This window comes from Lathamus discolor, chromosome 4, assembly GCF_037157495.1.
Source record: "Lathamus discolor isolate bLatDis1 chromosome 4, bLatDis1.hap1, whole genome shotgun sequence".
Classification (NCBI taxonomy): domain Eukaryota; kingdom Metazoa; phylum Chordata; class Aves; order Psittaciformes; family Psittacidae; genus Lathamus; species Lathamus discolor.
Window position 1 is genome coordinate 53,298,147 of NC_088887.1, and position 22,258 is coordinate 53,320,404.

A 22,258-nucleotide genomic window follows, 5' to 3' on the forward strand; every position below is an offset into this window, starting at 1 on the left:
CCATAAAGCATATGTTTTACCTGATTCCATTATGAGTAATTAGAGTAGTGCCTAACAACCGTAATTGAAATCAGGGCTTGTTTGTATGAAGCAACATGCAAGCATATAATAAGAGATGGTCCTGACCTCAAAAGTGATAGAAGACATTATATCAGCATTCTTGCTATATATTGCAATGTTTTACACAAACTTCTCAAGGACCTCCTTGAAATTTCAAGGAATATAGAAGAGAGTATTATAGTATTTTTAGCACTATTCTATCCTATGCCAAGCTGAGGCATAATTAACATTTTAGCTACAGCATAATTAACATAGGTTCTATTCCATGATATTTATCAGTGAAATGCAAAGTCTAATATTAGTATTCTTTGGCACACTCACATAAGGTAAAAATGTGTTCATTTGCAGCTGTGACTATGAAATATGGAAGTCAGAACTCCTTTTGGAGTCTAAAATTCTCATGGGGGCAGTGCACTGAAAAGGTGTTTTGGGTACAGTGATCAGCAAGTCATTTGATGCAATCTGTAGCATATTTGTGCAAATGTTTGCAGCCAGTATAACATTACAAATCTTCAGGAGCTATCAGGGGAACTTCAAATTTACTCCCTAGAAGCATTACTATGGGAGAAAATCATCTAATGTTGAAGCAAAAACCCCAGGTCAGATTAACTTTTTAAGTTCAAAAGCACATATAATACTTTGCAGTTCCAGATCAGCTCTCAAATTGTGTCACAAAATCACCCAAAACTTTTATATAGAGAAGATTTCTCTTGGCGTGATTTGCAAGGGAAATGAAAACTCCTATGGATTTTTTTTTAACTCTCCTCTTGACACCTAACCAATCACGCATGTTAGAAGGAAATAAACATTTGCTACTGCAGGATCAAAGACAAGACAGAAAAAAACATAAATGTTTGAATTACAGATTGAGGAAGCATGAGAGAAGCAAGCTTTGAAAATGTGTGTCAGATGCCCACTTTAGGAACTGCTGTGAATGTTGCTCTGTAAATATCCCAACAGCAGGCAGGGGTCTAGTTGGGAAGGTGTGTCAAAGGGCCAGAGCAGAAGTTCTGCCTGTCCAGAGCAACTGCTTCAAGAGGAGGTATCACATCGAATGTATGTAGTGCTCTAGCCATCCTACTGTGCCCCTAGGTACAGTACTGTGCTCAAGCAGCAACCCAGCACAGTGCAGGGGGAGTGCAAGGACATTTTGTTAGGCCAACAAGGCAATTCTCATCCATCTCACATGCAAAGACTGGAAAAGGCAGAGTACAAGCTATTGGTAAATTGGGAATGGAAGAAAATTGTAACAATGTGTGCAATTCACATCCCCCTGAGGTTTTGCTAAGCCGCAGGATGGGGAAACCCTGTGCTGCACAGCTAGCATTCAAAGTTTATAGCCTGCCTATATGCAAAGAACAAGGACCAGGCACAGCAAGAGTTGCAGCAAGATTTCAAATGCAAAACCCTCACAAGCATTTCTCCGCACTCCTCTGGAGTATATGTGCAGGAGTTCACTTTGTCCCGTTCCAGATATGTGAAAAAACACATACTGCAGTATCAGGAACAGGGCAGGAAAACTGCATGCTACATAATTGAGAAGCATCTGACTGTCTTGGATCTCTTTGTTTCTCACATCATCTTGGTACCTCTTGAATCTTGGAGGCTTGCAGGAAGGCCTAGGGTTAAAGAAGCATACAGATACTACCATGTCTCCTTGATTCTGAGCTGCAGCTTTCACAGCAGAACATTGCTCAGAGGTGAATAATTCATCCTGATGAAGCGGATTTTTCACTTAAGGTTGAGCACCAGTTGACTGCTCCCTAATTTGAAATTTCAAATGAACTAGTTGGAGAATATCTTCACTTTGCCATAGTAACCACCTGCTAGGGTAATTTTAAAAGATAAAAGCGTATCAGAATTGTGCAATTCTTTTTCATTTTTACTCAATTTAAGTAAATGCTGATTTAATTCTTGAGAATGTCAGTATTTAAAAATGTAAGTATTTAAAAATGCTGAGTGGCACATAAAATAGGTTTTAAGGCCCAATTACAGGTAAAACACCTCAGTTAAGGATCAAAATTTAAACATATGATTAATCTTATATTAATCTTTGTTTAATATGATTAACTTGACAGATAAGTATCTAATTGACTTGACTGAGGATTCAAGTGATTAACTCCTTCAGATGCTGCAGCATAACTTCTGCTGGCAGCAGTGCTGCCATTTCAGTGCTCTGCTTTTGCTGAAGGCAGGAGGCAAGATCAATATCATAGGCACTAATGAAGCACATTTCAAGATGAGTGGCAGAAACACAGCCTATGAATGCTCTGGATAGGAATGCCAGGGATCATCAAATGAAGACAGAACATTGATTTTGTCCCACTGAAGACAAGATAACTTGGCAAGCCCCTTCCCATAGTAATAGCATGGTATCCAACTTGACAGAACAAATAAAGAGTAAAATAAGTTTGGAGTCAAGAAATTTACAGGACATTGTAGTCCAGCAGCTTTGTAAGAAATAATTTCTGTATAAGGTATCCCAAAGGAAAGGCAATCTCATGTGGAATTTCTGGACCTGGAAGTCAACTGTGAGGTAGCTACTGAGTGTATTGGGGTCTGTCTGAGAACCTAGGCATATTATTTTCTCAAAATAAACAAAAAGCTGCTTAGAAGCCTATGCAATTTAACTGCAGTGGTTAAAAGTCCTAAAATAATAGGAGAAGAATAAACAAGAAAATAATTGCAAAGTTTCCAAACCACTTCCTCTGAAGTATCACATTTTTTGTCTTGAAAAGTCAGCTTTTTCTACATATGCTAAAATACTGAATAGAAGAAAGAAATTCAGCACAGAAATCTAAACGAAAAGTCAGTTGGTGCCAGTATATAAACCATATCTGTAGGCAACAATGACAACTCCAAGAGGTCTGTAAAGTTAAATCTTTATTTTAGATTATAAGTTTAGGCAGGAAAAACAAAAAAAAAAAAAAAAAAAAAAGGAAAAAAACCCCAAGGTCCAAAATTCCAATCAAATAATAATACTAAAGAATATTTATCATCAAACCAAGCTGTCAGGGCAAGTGGTTCAACTTCATAAAAACTCTTTTATTTCTCTTCTGTAAGATTAATATGTTGCTTGCTCTTACTATTTTTTCAGGCCCATTTGGATTACTGGTATTCTTTGCTAAGCCTTATTTGTATTGTATTTTCTTATGAAGCTTAAGTAAAACTGAGAAATGAAGACTGCAGATGAATCTATAGATTGTTCTCCACTGCTGATGTCCTTGGAACTGTGACCTTAATAGTAGCCAGCTACAAAACTTATAATTGCTCTTTTTCTTAGCTCTGCTATTCTCGTTTTGCACCTACAGCACTGCCAGGCCTTCCAGGTTGTCAGGAAATTGAGGAAGCAATGCACACTGGAGTCAATTAGAGCTTTTTGGCACGTGTGTCTACAATAAAAGTATTTCTTAATCTGTGATTTGGGTTATTTTTCAGTCAAAGACATACTGAAAAAGAAAAAAATAAAATTGAACCTCTGTAGAACAGGCAGGGATATTCAGTGACAAGGATACAAATGAAATCAATAGGTCACTGGGAAGTGAAGTGCGGTACAAAAAAAAAAAAAAAAAAAGTAAAAAAGCACGTGGAAGGTAACAATAAAACTCTGAGCACAATTGCAGCATGTTAGCAGAGGCAATTGTTAGCATCAATGCCCAGTCCATCAGCAGCACAGTAACTGTGAAGCTTAAGGAAGATCTCTATAAATTCATTCCTTCAGCTATGTGTTGTGTAATCTTGGTTTATTTGCATGAGTTCCAAGATAAATGTGAAAAACAGTGACAGTTTAAAAGCCCATCTGGTGAAAAGATAAAAAAGATGTGTTATGTGTATACTAACCTATTCAGAGAAGGTATGTATTGCTATACGTACTCTGTGCTTAGGTGCTCATTCCTTATTATGCCAAGCTTTTTCTCGGATGCTTGCTGGCACACTTATACTTCCTATTTACTCAGAGCAGAGTAGCGGGTATCACTGAAAAGATGCATAAAGAACTCCACTGTCATCTCCTATGAATCGGTGCATAAATTTGATTCTCATTTATTAAATGTTCAGTTTATATAATTACCTTTAATAAAAGCCTGAAAAATGACTTTTGGACACCCAAGTAGGCTATATAAACTAAGTTTTCCTTATCAAATATTGACCTCATTGAAGAATGACAATATATTTTTGAAGTAGAACTGTCATAAGTGTATGAGAAAGACTGTGTTCATGATTCCCAAAGAAATTATATTTTTGTGTCTATTATTTCTAATTTTACTACAAAACTTCATATTTTTCAGATTTTTTATGAAATGGAACTTGCTAAACTTCATAACACAATTTTTATTGATGTCATTTATATTTAGTAGTCATCCAGTAAAAATTTGCATCTAGATTTCAACTGCAGTGTAGAAGGATATATTTAAGGACAAATTCCCAAGGTTTTCTTTCCATGTATTTAACTTCCATGATAATAGCCTCATTTCAATATGTTTTAATGAAGAAATCTATGAGTAGTTTAATTTTTGTTATTTTTTTTCAACAACAGAAAACTAGTTTTGAACCTAAAAAAAACATTTTTTTCAGCATTAAAGTAACATCAGGACATCAGTTGAAACTCTTATCACAGACATCAGTTGAAACTCTTATCACCATTCTTTCTGTCGACGAATCTGAGGATTATAACTCTTAATAAAACACATCAATTTAACAAGATGCAGCTAAAGCCTAAAGAAGCCAAAAGAAGACAAAATTTAACCAAAGTTTTGTCATGAAATGTGTGATGCACAATGGCCTGTTAATTGCCACTGGTTCTTTATATCTTGAGCATGTTTGGGGTTTTTTTTTTTTGTTTTTTTTTTTTGGGGGGGGGGAGGTGTGGTTTGTTCTGTTTGTTTTTTCCTCCCCAAAAACTCTTTTTTTTAACTGATTTTGAGATAACATATAATGACAGGTTCATAGCACATTTGGAAGCTGTTATTGATTTTTAAGGTCATTGGGGTAGGGATGTTACATTTTTCCCAATATGTGATAATGCTATTAATAAAGTGAATATTGTGGTATTTTGTGGTTTAGTATAGTGTTGCTTTAATATATAGGAGGAAGATATAGTTACCTTTTTCTGTCATTCATCTTTAAAAAAATGACCCGCATTTTTCCATCTTTGAATGATATTTCTGTGTCTTAGTTTTTTTTCATCAAGGCATCCTGAAAAGATAAAAATCTTAGATTCTTTATGAACACCAAATTTTTATATTCCATTAAGAAAATATATTTAACAAAACCAGATTTGAGGCAACAGCCAGCTTCCTTTTCATGAAAATGAGATCTAAGACTTGTATATTTTTAGAAAGATGAAAGCATAAATCTTGCCAGCCCTATAGTGAACTGTGAAAACAACAGCAATGCATTTACTGAGCTGTATTTTCTCGTACTAAGAACAGACTTGAATAATTACAAATGCATTAATCCAAATGTTTTTTGCAAATACCTTTTAACCCATGGGCTATTTGAAAACTCTTCACTACAAAAATTAGTGTCAATATTTTATATTCTCAGTCTTTCCTGAAACTTATTCTTGAATGTTAGTGAAGTGAGGTGCCTTTAATGAGGATGGCCTTGAAGACTTTTTGTGACAGTGTCAGTGATCAATGTCTGATTATGTGAATTCTGAAATCACAAAGTGAATCCCAGGTTGTCAGCAATGTGACTGCCGCAGGATGAATGGTGTGCATTCAGATTATCCTAACCTGGGGAAGAGAAAGAGGGCTGATAATTTCAGAAACTTGTTTGGCTTTATTTTTGTGATTCTAAGGAGTTATCTATGCAAACAGTGTGCCTAAATACACATTCACACAAACATCACTGATTGTATTATTCTTTTCAACAGACATTCTTAAGGAAAAGTAAAAGTAAACAGAGAAAAATATTAAACAAATATTTTTCCAACCTCAGAAAATGTGAATAATATTTTATCCATATTTCAGCTGTGTTCATATTTCAAATTAACTTTGTAAAAATAGAAGATATTATTTTCTTTCTGTTCATTCTGAAATTTTATTTTTTTAATACTTTGACACTCTCTTCTTGCCATCTTTTCAGCTGTGACTTATTCTCTTTTGACAAATATAATAGCATTGACATTTTCTTTAGACTTATCTAAAGGAGTTTTCCAGAACTTCAAGGTCTGAAGAGCATGTGTCATACAACACTTCATTTGAACATTATTAAATGTTTAATTTAATTAAAATTTACTTCTGAGAGTGGGTTTACATTGGTGTACTGCTTTGAAGAGCACAACACATACTTTGATATGTTGCAACAAACAGGATAACTTGTTCATTACATGCAATACCAAAAATAAGTGTTTTAAATGAAAGTGTGTGCCTTGTTCCTTTCACACGTTAAAACATCATATTTGAATGTCTAATAAATATGCTCTTAGAAAACTCAGTGTTGTGAAGAAGTAGAATAATCTTGGTTAAAGTTCTGGGCTACTCTATGCCAGCAAGGAATCATCCCCTGACTTTAATGGTGTGGGTCATAAAATTAATAGAGCAATTTGATAACTTATAATATGTGCTTTTTTTTCAGGTGTCTATTTATATTAAGTCCTAAGAAGAATTTTATGGATTTTTATATTTTTCTTTCAGATAAGAGCTCTCATGTAAGGTAGCTTCATGGACACCACCACTTTGAACAGAAACACTATCAATGATAGCTGCTGTAGGTAGTACACAAATTAACCTATTGCAAACATGTAAGGGTCCTGTGATCATTAAAAAAGAAAAAAAAAACCTACATTTTTCTCCTGAGGATAATCAAACACCAAAAAATTTAATTCAATTTATAGGTAAAGTATTTCTTTAAAATATAATGTTGAACTGCTTCACATTTTTCAGGAAGAAAAACTGCCCTCAAATAAAGTGAAACTCAATGACATATACCATGTGAAGGACTTGAGATAGGAGCAGAAAATAATAAGGCACTGTACTGTAAATAAAGATAGCAAGTAAGATGCCATTTAAAAAAAAGTGTATCAAACCAGTATGCCATTATATATAGTGACCATAGTATCAAATTTTTCTAATTTTTATTGCATCTTCTAGTTTGCCCCTCTAAACTGCAGACTTATTTTTGTGTACTTTTATTTCAAGTGCTGTAAACATCAGAACCAAGTATTTGTCGTTATCTAGATAATTTTAATTATAAAATTTACTTCTAATAGTAACAGTTTCTGAAAATAATGTAATATTAGTTGTGCTAGAATAGAGACATTCATATTTCTCTTACTGATTCTCTTTTTCACAGGTTGTCTTATAATGATAAGACTAAAGATATTATCTTGTACTTAATGCTTATTACACAGAATTTCTAGGTCTAGATGAAATTTCTGACCTTGATTATCAGAAGCTGAGCTGTCTGATCTTACTAGTCACTTCTGGGAAGGAAGGAAACTTGGCTAAGCTGCAGAATTTACTGTCTCTGAGAAAGTAATTTGAAAAACCTTTGAGACCTTTGCTGCTGCCTGAAGACAGTTTTCCATGCTTATTACCAGTTATAACAGTTGAAGAGATTAACGTAGATTCTCCCATCTGCTCTTTCGTCTTCAAATTGCAAAAGCAATTCATGGCCATGTTGTCCCAGAGCTTTATAGCTCCTTGCTTAAGCCTAAACTTCTTGATTTCCCAGATTTCCCACTGGATCATTAATTTTCCAGGCAACGAAACTCTCTAAGAAGATGTTACTGACTCAGTCTCAAGGTCGGGTAGTGTGAACTTTACAGGGTAAATTTAGGTGATGCTAAGAACTGAAGCTCACTCTCCACATAGCTAACAAAGAGAGCCGCAGCAGAGCCAAGATAGATGAGGCTGTTCATAGATCCTGTATTATTTCCATGTTCAGGGGTTGCATGAGGGACAGAACCTGGTACTCTAGCTCCCTTCCAACATGCATCTCCTAACTTGTCTGGAAGGAAGATCAAAGGCACACAACAGGTAACAATCTGGCCTGCTGAGTTCAATGCGATGTTACCATAAAAAGCTGAAAGTCTGTTGAGGAAGAGAAGAGACTCCTGCTCTTGGCACAACACCAAAGCCTCTGACCCTCATTCTTGTAAATGTTTCCATTAACACCAGTGCTCTCTGACCTCTGGTGATAAATCAGTACTAGTCTTTACCCTGCAAAATCATTATTGCATGCATATGTATGCCCCTGAAAAAAAGACTGCTAATGGATTGATATATACCAAACCATGGGAATTCTTTTGAATTTTGATAGCAAACAACACAGTTTTGCTATTGTTTCCTCCTAACGCTAATATTTGAAAAATTACTTTCAACGAGAAGAAGGAATTTCTCTCTACTAATAATAGTCACTGTTCACTTTATTTACCTATTTTTATTGTAACATGAATTTTCCATTTTTTCCCAAGTGAGATTTCTGTTCTGGGTCCTTAAATATAATCCATAGTTATGTGATACCATATGGTTCCTCAGGGACAGAATTCATACATGCAAGTGGCTCTGCACCATGCAGAGTCTTTCTCATTTTAACTGCATCCCAGTATTGATGTATCAGCATTTTCACAGTTAGCTCAATTACCAGTTATTTATAACTAAGTGGCAAAAATTCTCAGAATATTAAGAACTGAATGAAAAAGCTTTGGGGGTAGAGTTAACTGTCAGAAGTGCCAATGAAATGGTGTAGAAACTTGAGATATTTTAAGGGAATGCACATCGGCATTTGCAGCCATTTTCTGATGTAGCTTTGTGCCTGGAATATGATGGATGTAGTTTTGAAGTTTCTGGTTGTTTATAAGTTAAAAACTATAGTTTAAAGATTTATTTTTTTTATGTTTTAGTGAGGTATTTAAATGTTCTGTTTATACCTACAGTCTTGACTTTGAGTAACCTAATTGAATGTAGCTAAACTCGCAGAAATGTAGACAACTTTTGAGAGGATTTTTCCAATTTCCTTCTTAAATCCTAGGAAAATGAAAGATTAAATTTCCTCAAGAGAAGGCTTTTGATCAACAAAATTTATGCGATCCAGAGGAAGGCTCCCACAGTAGTGGCAGTGGAGCATCTTCCATGTGAACAGAGTCTAGGTGAGTGATTCTGGCCATGACAGCCAGCCCTTCAAGGGCTGGTATACAGGTAATTGAGAGGGGGAACTTTTCCCAAATACACTGATCTGAAAATAACAGCAATATTGCCTTATTGCCTCTGATTCCAATGGACTTCAGATCAAGCTTAGGATGCGAGTAAAAACATTCTCATATGGGACAGCAGTCTTGTTAACTTCTTTCTTGTTCCAACTGTGATGTTTGAATCACCCTTAGACAAACCAATTTGTGGCATCTCACAATGGCATTTTCCAAATATTTCTGATGTGACACTGCTATCAAGTTGTTATGGTAAACCACTTCCTTTAAGACATCTGCCCTGACTGGACTATGACTTATATTGTTTCTCAAGGACAGCATTTTAAGTGAACTTGGACTCTGACCAAGGTTGTGGTCTTCAGATTCTTCTGTGGAAGTAAGTCTTTTGCTACCTAGGCATTTTAATATGTCCCTGCCTGTGAAATTTAAAGAGGTAACCATAACCACCAATGCCTCCATCTCTCCAGCCTTCTAAGAAGGAAGAAAGCTCCCTTACAGTTTTGCATAGCCAGCATACAAAGAAACTATTGCTTAATTTATCTTTTTAGGAAGAGAGGTGGAGATCTCATGGGCAATGCAGTTGCAGTTGCTCATTTTAGGAGAGATCACCAAGAAATATTTCTGCCACTGCTGTCCTTCCAGCAGGAAGACATAATTGCTGAATCATCAGAGTAATACAAATGTCTCTGTGTGTGATTTTCTTACTTGTGATCAAAATAGCAAATAAAAATTTGTAAGAGCTTCATGCTCTCTGTTCACAGCACTGCTTCAAGCACTGCCAGTGAGAGTTTCACATGACTGGGAAAGTTGAAAACTCTCTGAAAATGTCCCAGACTAAGAATAATTGGAATAAAAATAGGCCTTAAAGAAAAAGTTACTTTAGACTCTCAGAAACAGAGTGGGATGGTATTTTAAAGGCCAGTTTTTCACAGCAACTGAAGACCCAGATGATTTACATCCTTATGATCAGTTCTAATTCAGTGAAAGTTTGTTTTATCCTTCTCAGAAAATTTCTGCAGAAGAATAAGCATATTTGAAAACCATAATTCTTAATCACTGACCTTGCTCCTGATGTTTAAGGCTGCATAAGGTGGCATTTATCTCACCTAAAGCTAAGCCTAATTTGAATGAGTCATCGAAGAAAACTTCATCAGAGACAAGGTCTAAGGAGACAATGCAACTGACCTCAGTGTTTTCTTGAAGTTTTGGGGGTTTTTGTTAGTTATTTTAGAGGGTCATGGTCTCAATGAATCATGTCTTGAAACTCTTTTTTTTTTTGCTCTTCATCCATTGTGAAGAAGTCCTGAAAGGACTAGCTCAGGTGACTCAATGAATATCATCAGTCTTTTCAGGGGAAAACAGCATATTCACATCACTTTCCTTAGGGATGTTTATCAGATACCACTTATTTTTGCCTGAAATTCTGAAGTATAGAGTTCTGCCTTTCTGTGATGGGTTTGCTATTTTATCAAAGCACTATAGGATGCCCCAGAGTGCTTCAGAATGATGCAGAAAAAATGGTACTGTTACAGAGTGAGATATAGCTGCCGTTTGGAGTTTGAAATGCAGAGTATGTTTTCCATCATGTGCCAATGAGTACTTTGTGCCATTCCCACAAAATGTACAAACAAAATTTTGCTGTCTCATTTTTGTGGCTGACAGCTACATTTAAATATCTTAAATATTGCTCACCTATTTTGATATCAAAATTTGCAAATATCTGTTCCAAGTGTGTGGAAATGTGCAATGTGTTTCCTGCAACATGCTGTGAATCACCTGCTGTAAATATCAATTTGTATTTTTCTATATGGGTGGAACTATAAGTGTATTCCATTCCCCCTTTTTTTTTTTTTTTTGTGAAAGATTAAAAAGACCAAAAAAAAAAAAAAAAAAAAGAAAAATCTTTTAATAAGTGAAATTTGCACACTGCTTCCAACCAAAATATGGTTTGCTTGTACTTTTAAGAAACCACTGAATAAGCACATTTTGCCTTTTGCTCTACTGATTTAATTATTTTTTCATGGTCTTTTTAGCCCATGCCCAGACTGCAGCAGCTTCAGAACATAGCTCTAATGAAATACAGTATTGTGAAAGTGTTCTATATAGCTGTCTGTAATACGTTTCCTAAATAAATACAAATTAAAATCATAAGAGTAGACTGTGCATCAAAAGCCTTCTTTCTCAGTTCTTGGCATCTGTGGGACTTGGCCAGTATTCTGTTTTGCCAGTTGAACCAAGTAAGAGCTGGTATAATGATCCTACTCAGTCTGACCAACATCTTTTGTGTATCTTTGGAGGTTTTTCTCATTGCTTATGAGTTGCAGTTGAACAGGGAAGAATGTTACTCTTTGCAGCCCTTAGACATTGTGCAACACAGTGCTTGGATGAATAGTTCCCTTTAATAAAAAAGATCAGTGCAATTTTTCTCATATTCATATCTGCCACATGAAAACGTGCTAACACTGTAACTTAATGCTGCTTCAGAGCATAAGAACACTGATCAAAGGATTTATCCTATTTATTCTTCCTCACAAACACAACTTGTTGAAGAGAAGGTTAAAGCTTTAGTGTGTCCTGTCATCATGTAAAACCTTAATTTACATTACAGGAATTAAATAAGTAGTTAGATGGCAGAATGTAGCCTGTAAGTTATAAACATTTAAATTAAAGCTTTTCAACAGTTTTCTATAGAAAAATATTAATCATTAAGTGGTAATCATTTGAAGTAGCTCCCTGAAATGCAACTTGCAGATATGATTTATAAACCCAAATCCTAATGATTTAAACTATACACACCCTCTCTCCTTTTTTGTGTGTGTGTTTTTCAGCTATGCACATGGCTGACAAACTGAGCTCCATATCTCTTCCTGAGACAGGGTGAACTCCTCCTGATCTTGTTGCAATACCCTGATGGGCCAAACTTTCTTCTTGTGGATTCTGGTAAATCTGAGATTTCACTCACTGACACTGGCATTGTTTAGCAACATAGCAGGATTTAATGGAGAGGTTTCCATGAAGCATGAATATTGAGGAATGAGGCCAAAAGGGGTCATATTTCAGTAAAGGAGGAGGACAGAACTCAAGATAATACCTAAGTGGAGCAAGGGGTAAAGAAAGAAACAATGCCTTTATGGAACTATTTCTTCTGAATCTGACTTAAACTGAGAATCATGAGGACAACTTCTATCAGCTGTGCAAATTATGATTGGATTTGCATTTAAATTCTGTTTAATTTAAACTTTGTTTAAGCAGGGACTTAGAGTAGATGATCCTTACGGGTCCTTTCCAACTTGAGATATTCTATGATACTGTGTTAGGAGCTTTTGGGTAAAACGCAGAAGCAGAAACTGTAAGTATATGTATGTTAATAGATGCTGCAGTATAGTGAAATGAAGGACTCTCTGGTCTTTCAGAAGAGGATGTCCTGAGCAAACTGTCTCACTTGTCATACCCTAGATGCAAATAGTGAGAAAATAAAAGGGTAAAACAAATATGAATAACTGGCACTAGGTCAAAAACTACTCAGAGCAGTATCAGGATGTGCCAAATGCTTTTTGTGAATTCAGGAGGGACTAACCAGGATCTAAGTAGTTTTAAGTGCTCAAACCTATGTTCTGACCTCTTAAAGTCCAAAGTTTAGCTCTCCGTGTCCAGGCACAACTGCAAGTCTGTATAGTCCAGGAGCTATGCTCTTAGGGAAAGGGAGGCAAAACCAGAATAGTATGAGATATTTGGGATGCAGAAAGACCTGGTATTAGAAATGGCAACTGGACTGTGGATTATACAAGGAGAATCAAGACTTGAGCAAGGTGGGAGTTGATATAACTAAATTTTAAGATGGTCTATAAAGGAAACAAGTTCAGAAGTCAAATGGGGAATTAAATGGAGTCTGTTTTTTAAATTTTTAAAACCAAATGGAGCATGATACTCTTATGAAGAGCAGCTGATGATGGGCACTGTCAAATAAAACAGACAACTTTTATGAAAAATCGCTTTTTAAGAATAGATCAATACACTGTTGAGCAAGAAAGTGTCTTGTAAAAATGAAGACAGCTCCAAGTGGGTTGGACCTTATAGTTCCTATAGGATTGAATCAGGAGCATAGATAAACTAGATGAGTAGATAAATCTAGTCTGCTGGAATAACAGCATGCAGCTTTGTAGATGACACAGTGCTCAAGCAAGTGACCTGGAGTCAAACGTATCCTTGCACTGGAAGGTTGGGAGTTCAATCCCCAGCTGGGGTTAAGGCTCAGCTTTGGCCCCTGACATGAATTTAAGTGAAATCTGCTCTGTCTTGAAGGAGCTAAAAAAGCCTTGTCAGTTTGAGTAAATAATGAAAGATCAAAGCTAGCTACCTTTCGGTACTGAGGTTGCAGGGGAAGACTGATCATCATTCAGCATTATCTGACCTCTAGGATGGATTTTCATACACAATCTGATATCACTTCAGATAAAAGGGCATTTTAATTCCCTCCATTTAATAGCAAATGTGAACTGTAAAATACATACATTTTATAGGTATTTTACACAGAATTTAAATCTATCCATACCTTTGCGTGATTCACAAGTCAGTAACTGGAAAAAATCCTCCCTCCTCTTTTCTGCGCTACTGTACATTTTTGTTGCAACAAAGGTAGTATTTCTGTAATTTAAAGCTGGTTCTGGAATACATTTTGTTTCAAAGGGTGAAGAATCAGGAAAATACATGAAAATTTTGTCATTTCCAAGAGAGATGAAGTCTTTTCTAAGCAATATTCACACCCAAAACAAACCTGGACCAAGTCACAATTCTTTCTTCTTCTTTTTAACACTTTTTGCCCACACCAGCTCTCCTGCTGCAGCTCAGCAGTGCATCTGAGAATTCACATCTAATTTAGATGTATTCTGTGTTTTCCTTTCTTTTATTTCAAGAGGATTTCTGGTCGAGGCACCCACGGGCACCTATCCTTTTTACTGAGTGCAAGACATACTATAAAATGCTATATATTAAAATATTGACACACTGTATGTTAAAATAGTGCAGGTCCTTTGGTCTTACACAGTGTAACAGACTTCACAGTGCAGTGGTTGATGCAATCCCTTTAGGGTAGCCCTGAGGCCTAATTCTATCTACCAGCACAGTTTAAATACTTTGAAATAAAAAAATATAACTGCATTGTAAGTTGGATAGCTATATGCATTAGTCTGCACATGCTTCTTTCTTCTTCTCCATCCACCCAATGAATATTTCAGTTGTTTCTGTGCAACATTACAGGCTTGAGAACTTTCTTGAGATGCCTTTCTTTTAACATCAGGGCAGGTAAAAGCTTGAATCAAAATAATCGGGGAATTTAGTGCATCCCTGTATTTTCCTATGAGTGGTAGGAAGAACCTTTGCCTGCAACATCAGCTCTTACTCTAGCTGCGTTTTTGAAGTGTGGACCCTGATCTGTTTAAATTAAACAATGTAGAGCTACCTTGATGAAGTAATTTCCAGGATATGTACAATAAGGCAATGAAGGTGCTTCCCAGGTGCTCTGCAGTATGGGGTGTAGTTGGAGAGAGCCTCATCCTTAGGCATCATGCGGAACAAGTTTCATTTTGAGTACTTTGAACAGGATAAGGTGTTTTCTTATTTAGCATTGATACATGTGGAGATGTTAGCAATTATTTGTTATTTCTTCTGCTAACTTGAAAACTGATTTTTAATTCTTTTTTTTTTTTCCAACTCAATGCCTCTTGTTTTAAAAACTTTTCGCTTTCCCAGCCGAGGCTCCTTCCAGGCTAGCTGAATCTCATATCTTCACTTCATCACCTAGCTTATGACTCCACAGAGAGCACTTCTTGGCTGCCACAGTTTGAATAGTTTCATGTGCAACAGCACATTCATGTGCAAAATTGCTCAAAATCTCAACAACGTTTAATGAACGCTGTTAAGTGAACTGGCCTATGTACACCCTGCTAGGTTTTTGGAGATACAGAAAGCAAATAAGTGAAATAATATGGAAAATTAAATCTCCCAGGCTCAGATAATGGAAGCCAGCTACAATATATTCAATAGCAAAATGCTTGGTTTCACACTGTATCTGCCCAGCCAAAACCCCTGTTTATGAGCATGCCAGTAGCACTCTGGGGTTTGTGATATGGAGCTAAGTCTGAACTCCGTGGTAGAAAAAGAAACCAACATTAAAAACCCAAAGAAAAAGAGTATGTATTTAATTTTAATTATTTTAACATTTTAAGGTTGTCAGGTAATTGAAAACCTGTCTTAACTATTTCAGCATAAAAAACAAGAAAATGCACACCCCAAACAAGGTGGAAGATTCTGTACTGCAAAGTATATATACACCCTGGAATATTTTAAAAATACTATCGTTAGTATAATATATTGAATAATAGAACACTTTTATCATTTATTACTGTATTTTCTACTTCTAGAAAGATAATTGTATATTCTTGAAAAGAAAAGTCGTCATTCTTAGCTCTTGCTTGTTCTAGCTTACTAGGATGAAATACAATAAACAAGTATGTTTTAAAAACTTCAATTTCCCCTTCTTTTCTCAAAAAAACACCACAAAAACAACCCAAAACCAAAGCAAACCCTACTCTTATAGCTTAATGAGAATAAAATTAGATCCATTCTGCAAAAATCATACACACACGCTTAATGTCCTGCACATGACTAGTTTCAATGAAGTTAATGGATTTTAGTTGTTAGCGGAGGTAAGCGAGAATTCATTATATGAGATTTCCGCTATTTACAGGGAATAACATTTAAACTACACAGTCTACAGGCTTACTATAAATCATCTATTTTATAGCAATGGTTGAACAATTAAATTAAAACCAAAATCCAGAATCCACAGGAAATAAAAATTGATGAATCAGATCTTCAGTTAGTGTAAATGCGTACGGGTTAAAGGAAGCCAAAGACTCAGTGTTTGGACCATATGTCTCTTTAGTGAAATGTTTCTACAGCAAAATAAATTAGCCTTTCCAGTTTCTTGAATATCTCTCAATTACTACATAGTTGCATGACTGTGAGATCCCATTACTTATGCCTATTTTTTACATCCAGGTGATAATCAGCACAATTGCTTGATCTGCAGCTCATGCACGCCTTGAGCATTTCTCTTGCACGATATTTATTAATCTTCCCCCAAAATATTATCCTAATGTGCAAAATTTTGAGTGACTCCAAATACCTACAGTCGTTTTGAAGAGACTATGGAATATATTATCTTTCTTCACATTAGAAGTTTCTTAATTTCTCAACAGAACAAATCTTACCTTAAAGCTTCAGAGATTTTAAATTAATGGACAGTGGCAAACATGTCCTTGAAAGCTTCTGAACTGACTAGAAAGCTATGCTTTCAACTTTCCCTTCAGACCAGTCAATGAACTCTGCCTATGTCCCACCAATTTTACATGCTTGAGGGTTGCCTACTATGAGATGCTTAGTGGATCCATGTCCCTATCCAATGTTGTGAAAATCTTTATTTTTTCTCCCTTCAAAAATGAAACAGCATGCCAATAAGTTTGATAATATATTAATAATTCTTAGTAACGATACAAATTAATAGTGATTCTGTATTTCTGAGGAAAAAAGAACCAAAACAAGCCATTAAGCATTTTACTACAAAAAAGGTACTTGTCTTGTTCCATTTATATATAGTGATTTTAGGGTAAAATGCAAACATTACTTTTTAAATATTGGTGGCTTACAACATTATAGACTCAGGTGAAAGTTCAGAGCATAGAGTCATATGATAGAGAAGGGGTTATCAGAAGTATTTTTCTTTGAAGTATATCATATAGCTATCACTTGTGGTAGTGAGGTGTATAGTATGGGTATATATGTGTGTGAGCACACACAGATATGCGCAGGCTCCAAACCCCAGCTGAATATTGTTATTGTTGGTTATGGAGAACGTTTGTGAATTAAACATTTAGAATAACTACTCTTTCTGAGGTTGACCACAGCATAAAATCGGAAGATTGATTTTCAGAGTGTTAACTCTCCTTTAGAGAAAACCTACAGCAGCACACGGAAGAAATAAAATGGTTTGTACAGAATGTGTGCCTATAGTCAACCTGGATATTGTCTAAAATTAGGGATTTTTGATGGTTCTTTGCTCAGTTATTGATGAGAAACTGAAATGAGCTCTATCAAAGGAATGACAGAAAACATGAAATGCAGTCCTTGTACGGCACTAAGAATATTCCATTGTTATGGGTCAGTGAGGAGAGAGAGAGGCAAATGGAGCAGTTAACAGAAATGGGAATGGGAAAAAGAAAGGGAAGGGGAAGGGAAAGGGGAAGCAGAAAAGGAAGAGGAAGGGATGTTTTTGGCTTTAGTCTGAGAATAATGCTGCTAACACACCAACTTTTTAGTTGTTGCTAAGTGGCATGCACCCTGATCAAGAACTTTTCAGTTTCTCATGCTCTGCCAGTTAGGAGGGGCACAGGAAGCCAGGAGGAAGCAGAGACAGAATGCCTGACCCAGACTAGATGAAGGAGTATTCCATACCACATATAAACTGAGGGGAGTCACCCAGAAGGGACTGATTGCTGCTTGGGTCAGGCTGGGTATTGGTCAGTGGGTGCTGAGCAATTGCACTGGGCCTCACTTGTGTTTATTGTTGTGTGGGTTTTTTTTTTTATTTTGTTTTCAATTTATATATCTCTCAGTTTTATTTCCATTAGTAGTAGTAGCAGCATTACCTTTTAGCTATTAAGCTGTTATCTCAACCTGTGGAGTTTACATTCTTCCACTTCTCCTTCCCCCGGGAGTGGGGAAGGAGGGGAGTGACCGAGTGGCTGTATAATGCTGAGTTATCGGCTGGAGTTAAACCACAGCACTTAGAGAGATTTAAATACTGGAGCTTGACCTGTGAAGGCATGATGTGAAGACTTCTAATGGATGAATCATTCTCCTATGCTTCATCTATCCATTAATAAAAAAATCTACATCATTATTAATAGTAATAACAACAAAATTATCCAAAATTATTTTTTTTGTGAATTATACAACTAAGTTTTTTTGGGTATGGTTTCTTTCATATATAGGTTTACATAAATGAAATGAAGTGACCAGAGTACATTATAGTTAGTATTTTATGTATAAAGGTGTATGGGATTTGTGTGGCAAGGTCTTGGTAGTGGGCGTGCTAAAGGGGTGGTTTCTGTGAGGACCTGCCAGTAGCTTCTCCCATGTCTGACTGGGCCAACACCAGCCATCTCCAAGACAGACCTGCAGCTGGCCAAGGCCAAATCCATCAGTGATGGTGGTAATGCCTCTGAAGAAGGGGATAGAAAAAAAACTGTGCAACTGCAGCCAGAGACAGGAGTGAGAAGATGTGAGACAAACAGCCCTGCAGACACTCAGGTCAATGCCAAAGAAGGCAAGAAGGTGCTTCAGGCTCCAGAGCAGAGATTCCCCATGCAGTCTGTGGTGCAGACCTTGACGACACGGGCTGTGCCCCTGCAGCCCATGGAGGCCCATGCTGGGGCAGATATCCACCTGCAGCCCTGGGAGAACCCCACACTGGATTAGGGGTTGCCTGAAGGAGGCTGTGATCCCATGGGATCTATATGATTTACAGTGATTGATTGTCACTTCACTGTTATTTCCTCTTTTTATTCTCACCTGAAAATTTTCTGTGACAATAAAATGCTGACAAGTAAACTTTAGCATGTTTTGATGATCATGTATATCACAGATTTCCAGTGAAACCCTCAAAATCCCAAAGCAAATTTAAAACCTTCCCAAAAATACTTGACTCTCTACTTAGTAAAGGAGGAGGTATACAAATAATATTGGTGGATGTGTTTGTAGTAATATAAAACATTTATAAATTTCAGCATATATTAAAACATTAGGAAAAGGGAAAAATGAATTTAAGAAAAATCATCCTGGCCTTGGAAAGTGAAATAGACTTGCTTTTCATTACTAACTGTGACTAAAGATCTTTTTAAACTTGTGATGTTATTCTGGCTGGTAGAATGTGGGTGAAAGATTAAGTATTTTAGACAAGATTCAGGGTGTCTTCTACCTTAATTTTAGCCTGTTTAAAACCTGAAAGCTTCAAAGACTACAAGAAAAAAACAAGCATCCTGCACTACTGCCAGAGAAAGAGTCACTGAATCCTTTCAAAGCTCAGAACACTCAATGTTCTCAATTCTTTCTATGTATTACTTGTCCTTTAACATACATTTCTGAAAATAATAGATGAGATGTTGTTATTGGACCGCAGCTTAGTAGTTACAGCGTTTGGTTTCCTGTAATAAGAAAAAAGAACATTGTTTTGTATAAAGACACACTTTCAAAAAGGCTAAAATGCGATGCTGGGAAAGAATTCCTCCTCAGAAGCTTTTATTAAGTTTTCATGACTCTACCATTCATAAAGAAAATGCAAGCTTTTCACTGTTTGCTTTGATGTTAGAACCATGAAGAATCAATGACATTGCTGGAGATAACAGTGTTAAACAGAAGGTGATACTTAGCTTTTTTTAGGCAGTTTGAGGTGTAAGTCTCAGCAGAATAGTGCAACAGGTTCCAGACAATGATCATCATCCTAATTTTGGTTGAAATTTATGTAAAAAAACAGGGGTGTCTCTATGGCTGCAAAGGTGGGGTCAGATTAGGTCTTATTGAAAGATGAAGCCACAAAAATGTTTTTATCCTCCCTCTTAATGCACCATCTTAATGCCTCTCTGAAACACAAATTCATCAGGTTGATGAACTCTACAAATAAGAAAAATCTCCTTACATGAGCTTTTATTCATTTGGGTTATCCTCTTCTTATTGCAATAACCTGAAACAAATGACAGATTGATAGGAATGTGAAATGCTTTTTTTAATGAACTGTCTGTCGCAACTGAGTACAATCTAGGCTTTAAGGCTATGTACGTATAAATCCCTTTCATATTGTCTGAACAATTACTGTGGATTTGTGACTGATAACTGACTGCTGTGGATTAATATATTAGATCTTAATGTAGCCAGACTCAGGTTTTATGGTTGAGAAGTCTGTTACATATCACCACACCAACTGTCTGTGCTTTTTTTAACTCTCAAGTCACAGACAAGGTTGATGTCTTCTAGGTACCAAAAGGTCAATGCATGCATGTGATCTCTTTCATAGCCAAAACTCATGATTTCTTTGAGTTTCTTGTTTACTGAGATTTAGTTAATCTAACTAGCTAATTTGTCTTTAGCCTGTTTGTGTTAATGAGTAAAGCACTGCAGTGTAAGTCGGGAAATTTATGTTCCCTGGTTTGTTTTTTGTTTTTTTGTTTTGCTGAATGGAACTTTGAAGTTGTTCTTGTTTGAAAGAAAAGGATATCCTCCCTAATACATCTTCAGATACCTCAAGTCAAATATCACAGTGTTATTTGGAATGCACAGAGATTCAGAGTGCTTTATCTGGTAAATGTGCTCCTATTATTTGAGTGCTCCTGATTACTCTTACTTCTAAGTCAGGCCAAACACACTCAGCCTGCAACCATATTGGCTGCTCTGGAAAACTGCAACAAAACAATCAGTCAGAACTATTCCATGAACAGCAAACTGGCTATATAACTAAAGTTAACATACATGTTTTCCATGGTTGCAGTAAACAACATAAAAAGAACAAATGCCTCTCATGGCTGATATAGCTGCATTGTTCTTCCTACTCAGGAAGAAATGCACAGTCTAACTTTTTAATTGCTTCTGCAGTCAGAACAAAAAGGAAGACACAAAGAACAGAAAGATAAAATCTTTAGAAGTGAACCTCTGATATGCTCCTCTAAAGAGGGGAGGCTTAAAATTTCTTCAGCAAGTGCTTAGCAGTACTCTAGAAATAAGGGTTAGCTTGCCACTCAAAGCAGCTAAGTTTAACAATCTATGTTTTATAGTGACAATTTGTTTACCAAAATAATTCTAGATGATTGAACGATGAGTCAGTTTGAAGGGTGACTGAGATAGGCATGGCTGAGTTACTTCAAGTCCGATCTCATGAGCTTAAACCAGCACACTCAGCTGAGGGAAATATTGCTGTTTAATATTTTCATCAATGACCTGGATGAGGGAACTGAGTGCACCCTCAGCAAGTTTGCTGATGACACAAAACTGGGAGGAGTGGCTGACACACCAGAGGACTGTGCTGCCATTCAGCGAGACCTGGACAGGCTGGAGAGTTGGGCGGGGAGAAACTTGATGAAATTTAACAAGGGCAAGTGTAGAGTCTTGCATCTGGGGAAGAACAACCCCATGTACCAGTACAGGTTGGGGGTTGACCTGCTGGAAAGTAGTGAAGGGGAAAGGGACCTGGGGGTCCTGGTGGATAGGAGGATGACCATGAGCCAGCAATGTGCTCTTGTGGCCAAGAAGGCAAATGGCATCTTAGGGTGCATTAGAAAGGGAGTGGTTAGTAGGTCAAGAGAGGTTCTCCTCCCCCTCTACTCAGCCTTGGTGAGGCCGCATCTGGAATATTGCGTCCAGTTCTGGGCCCCTCTGTTCAAGAAGGACAGGGAATTGCTGGAAGGAGTCCAGCGCAGAGCCACAAAGATGATTAAGGGAGTGGAACATCTCCCTTATGAGGAGAGGCTGAGGGAGCTGGGTCTCTTTAGCTTGGAGAAGAGGAGACTGAGGGGTGACCTCATCAATATTTACAAATATGTAAAGGGTAGGTGTCAGGATGATGGAGCTAGGCTTTTTTCAGTGATATCCAGTGATAGGACAAGGGGCAATGGGTGTAAACTGGAACATAGGAAGTTCCACGTTAACATCAGGAAGAACTTCTTTACTGTAAGAGTGACAGAGCACTGGAACAGGTTGCCCAGGGGGGTTGTGGAGTCTCCTACACTGGAGATATTCAAGGCCCGCCTGGACAAGTTCCTGTGTGATGCACTGTAGGTTACCCTGCTCTTGCCGGGGGGTTGGACTAGATGATCTTTTGAGGTCCCTTCCAACCCTTGGGATTCTGTGATTCTATGATTCTGTGATAGTTCTTGCCCAAAATGGGATTGCTAGAATCCTGGGTGTTCTTCAAAAACAAAACAGAACAATCAGCCAACAAAC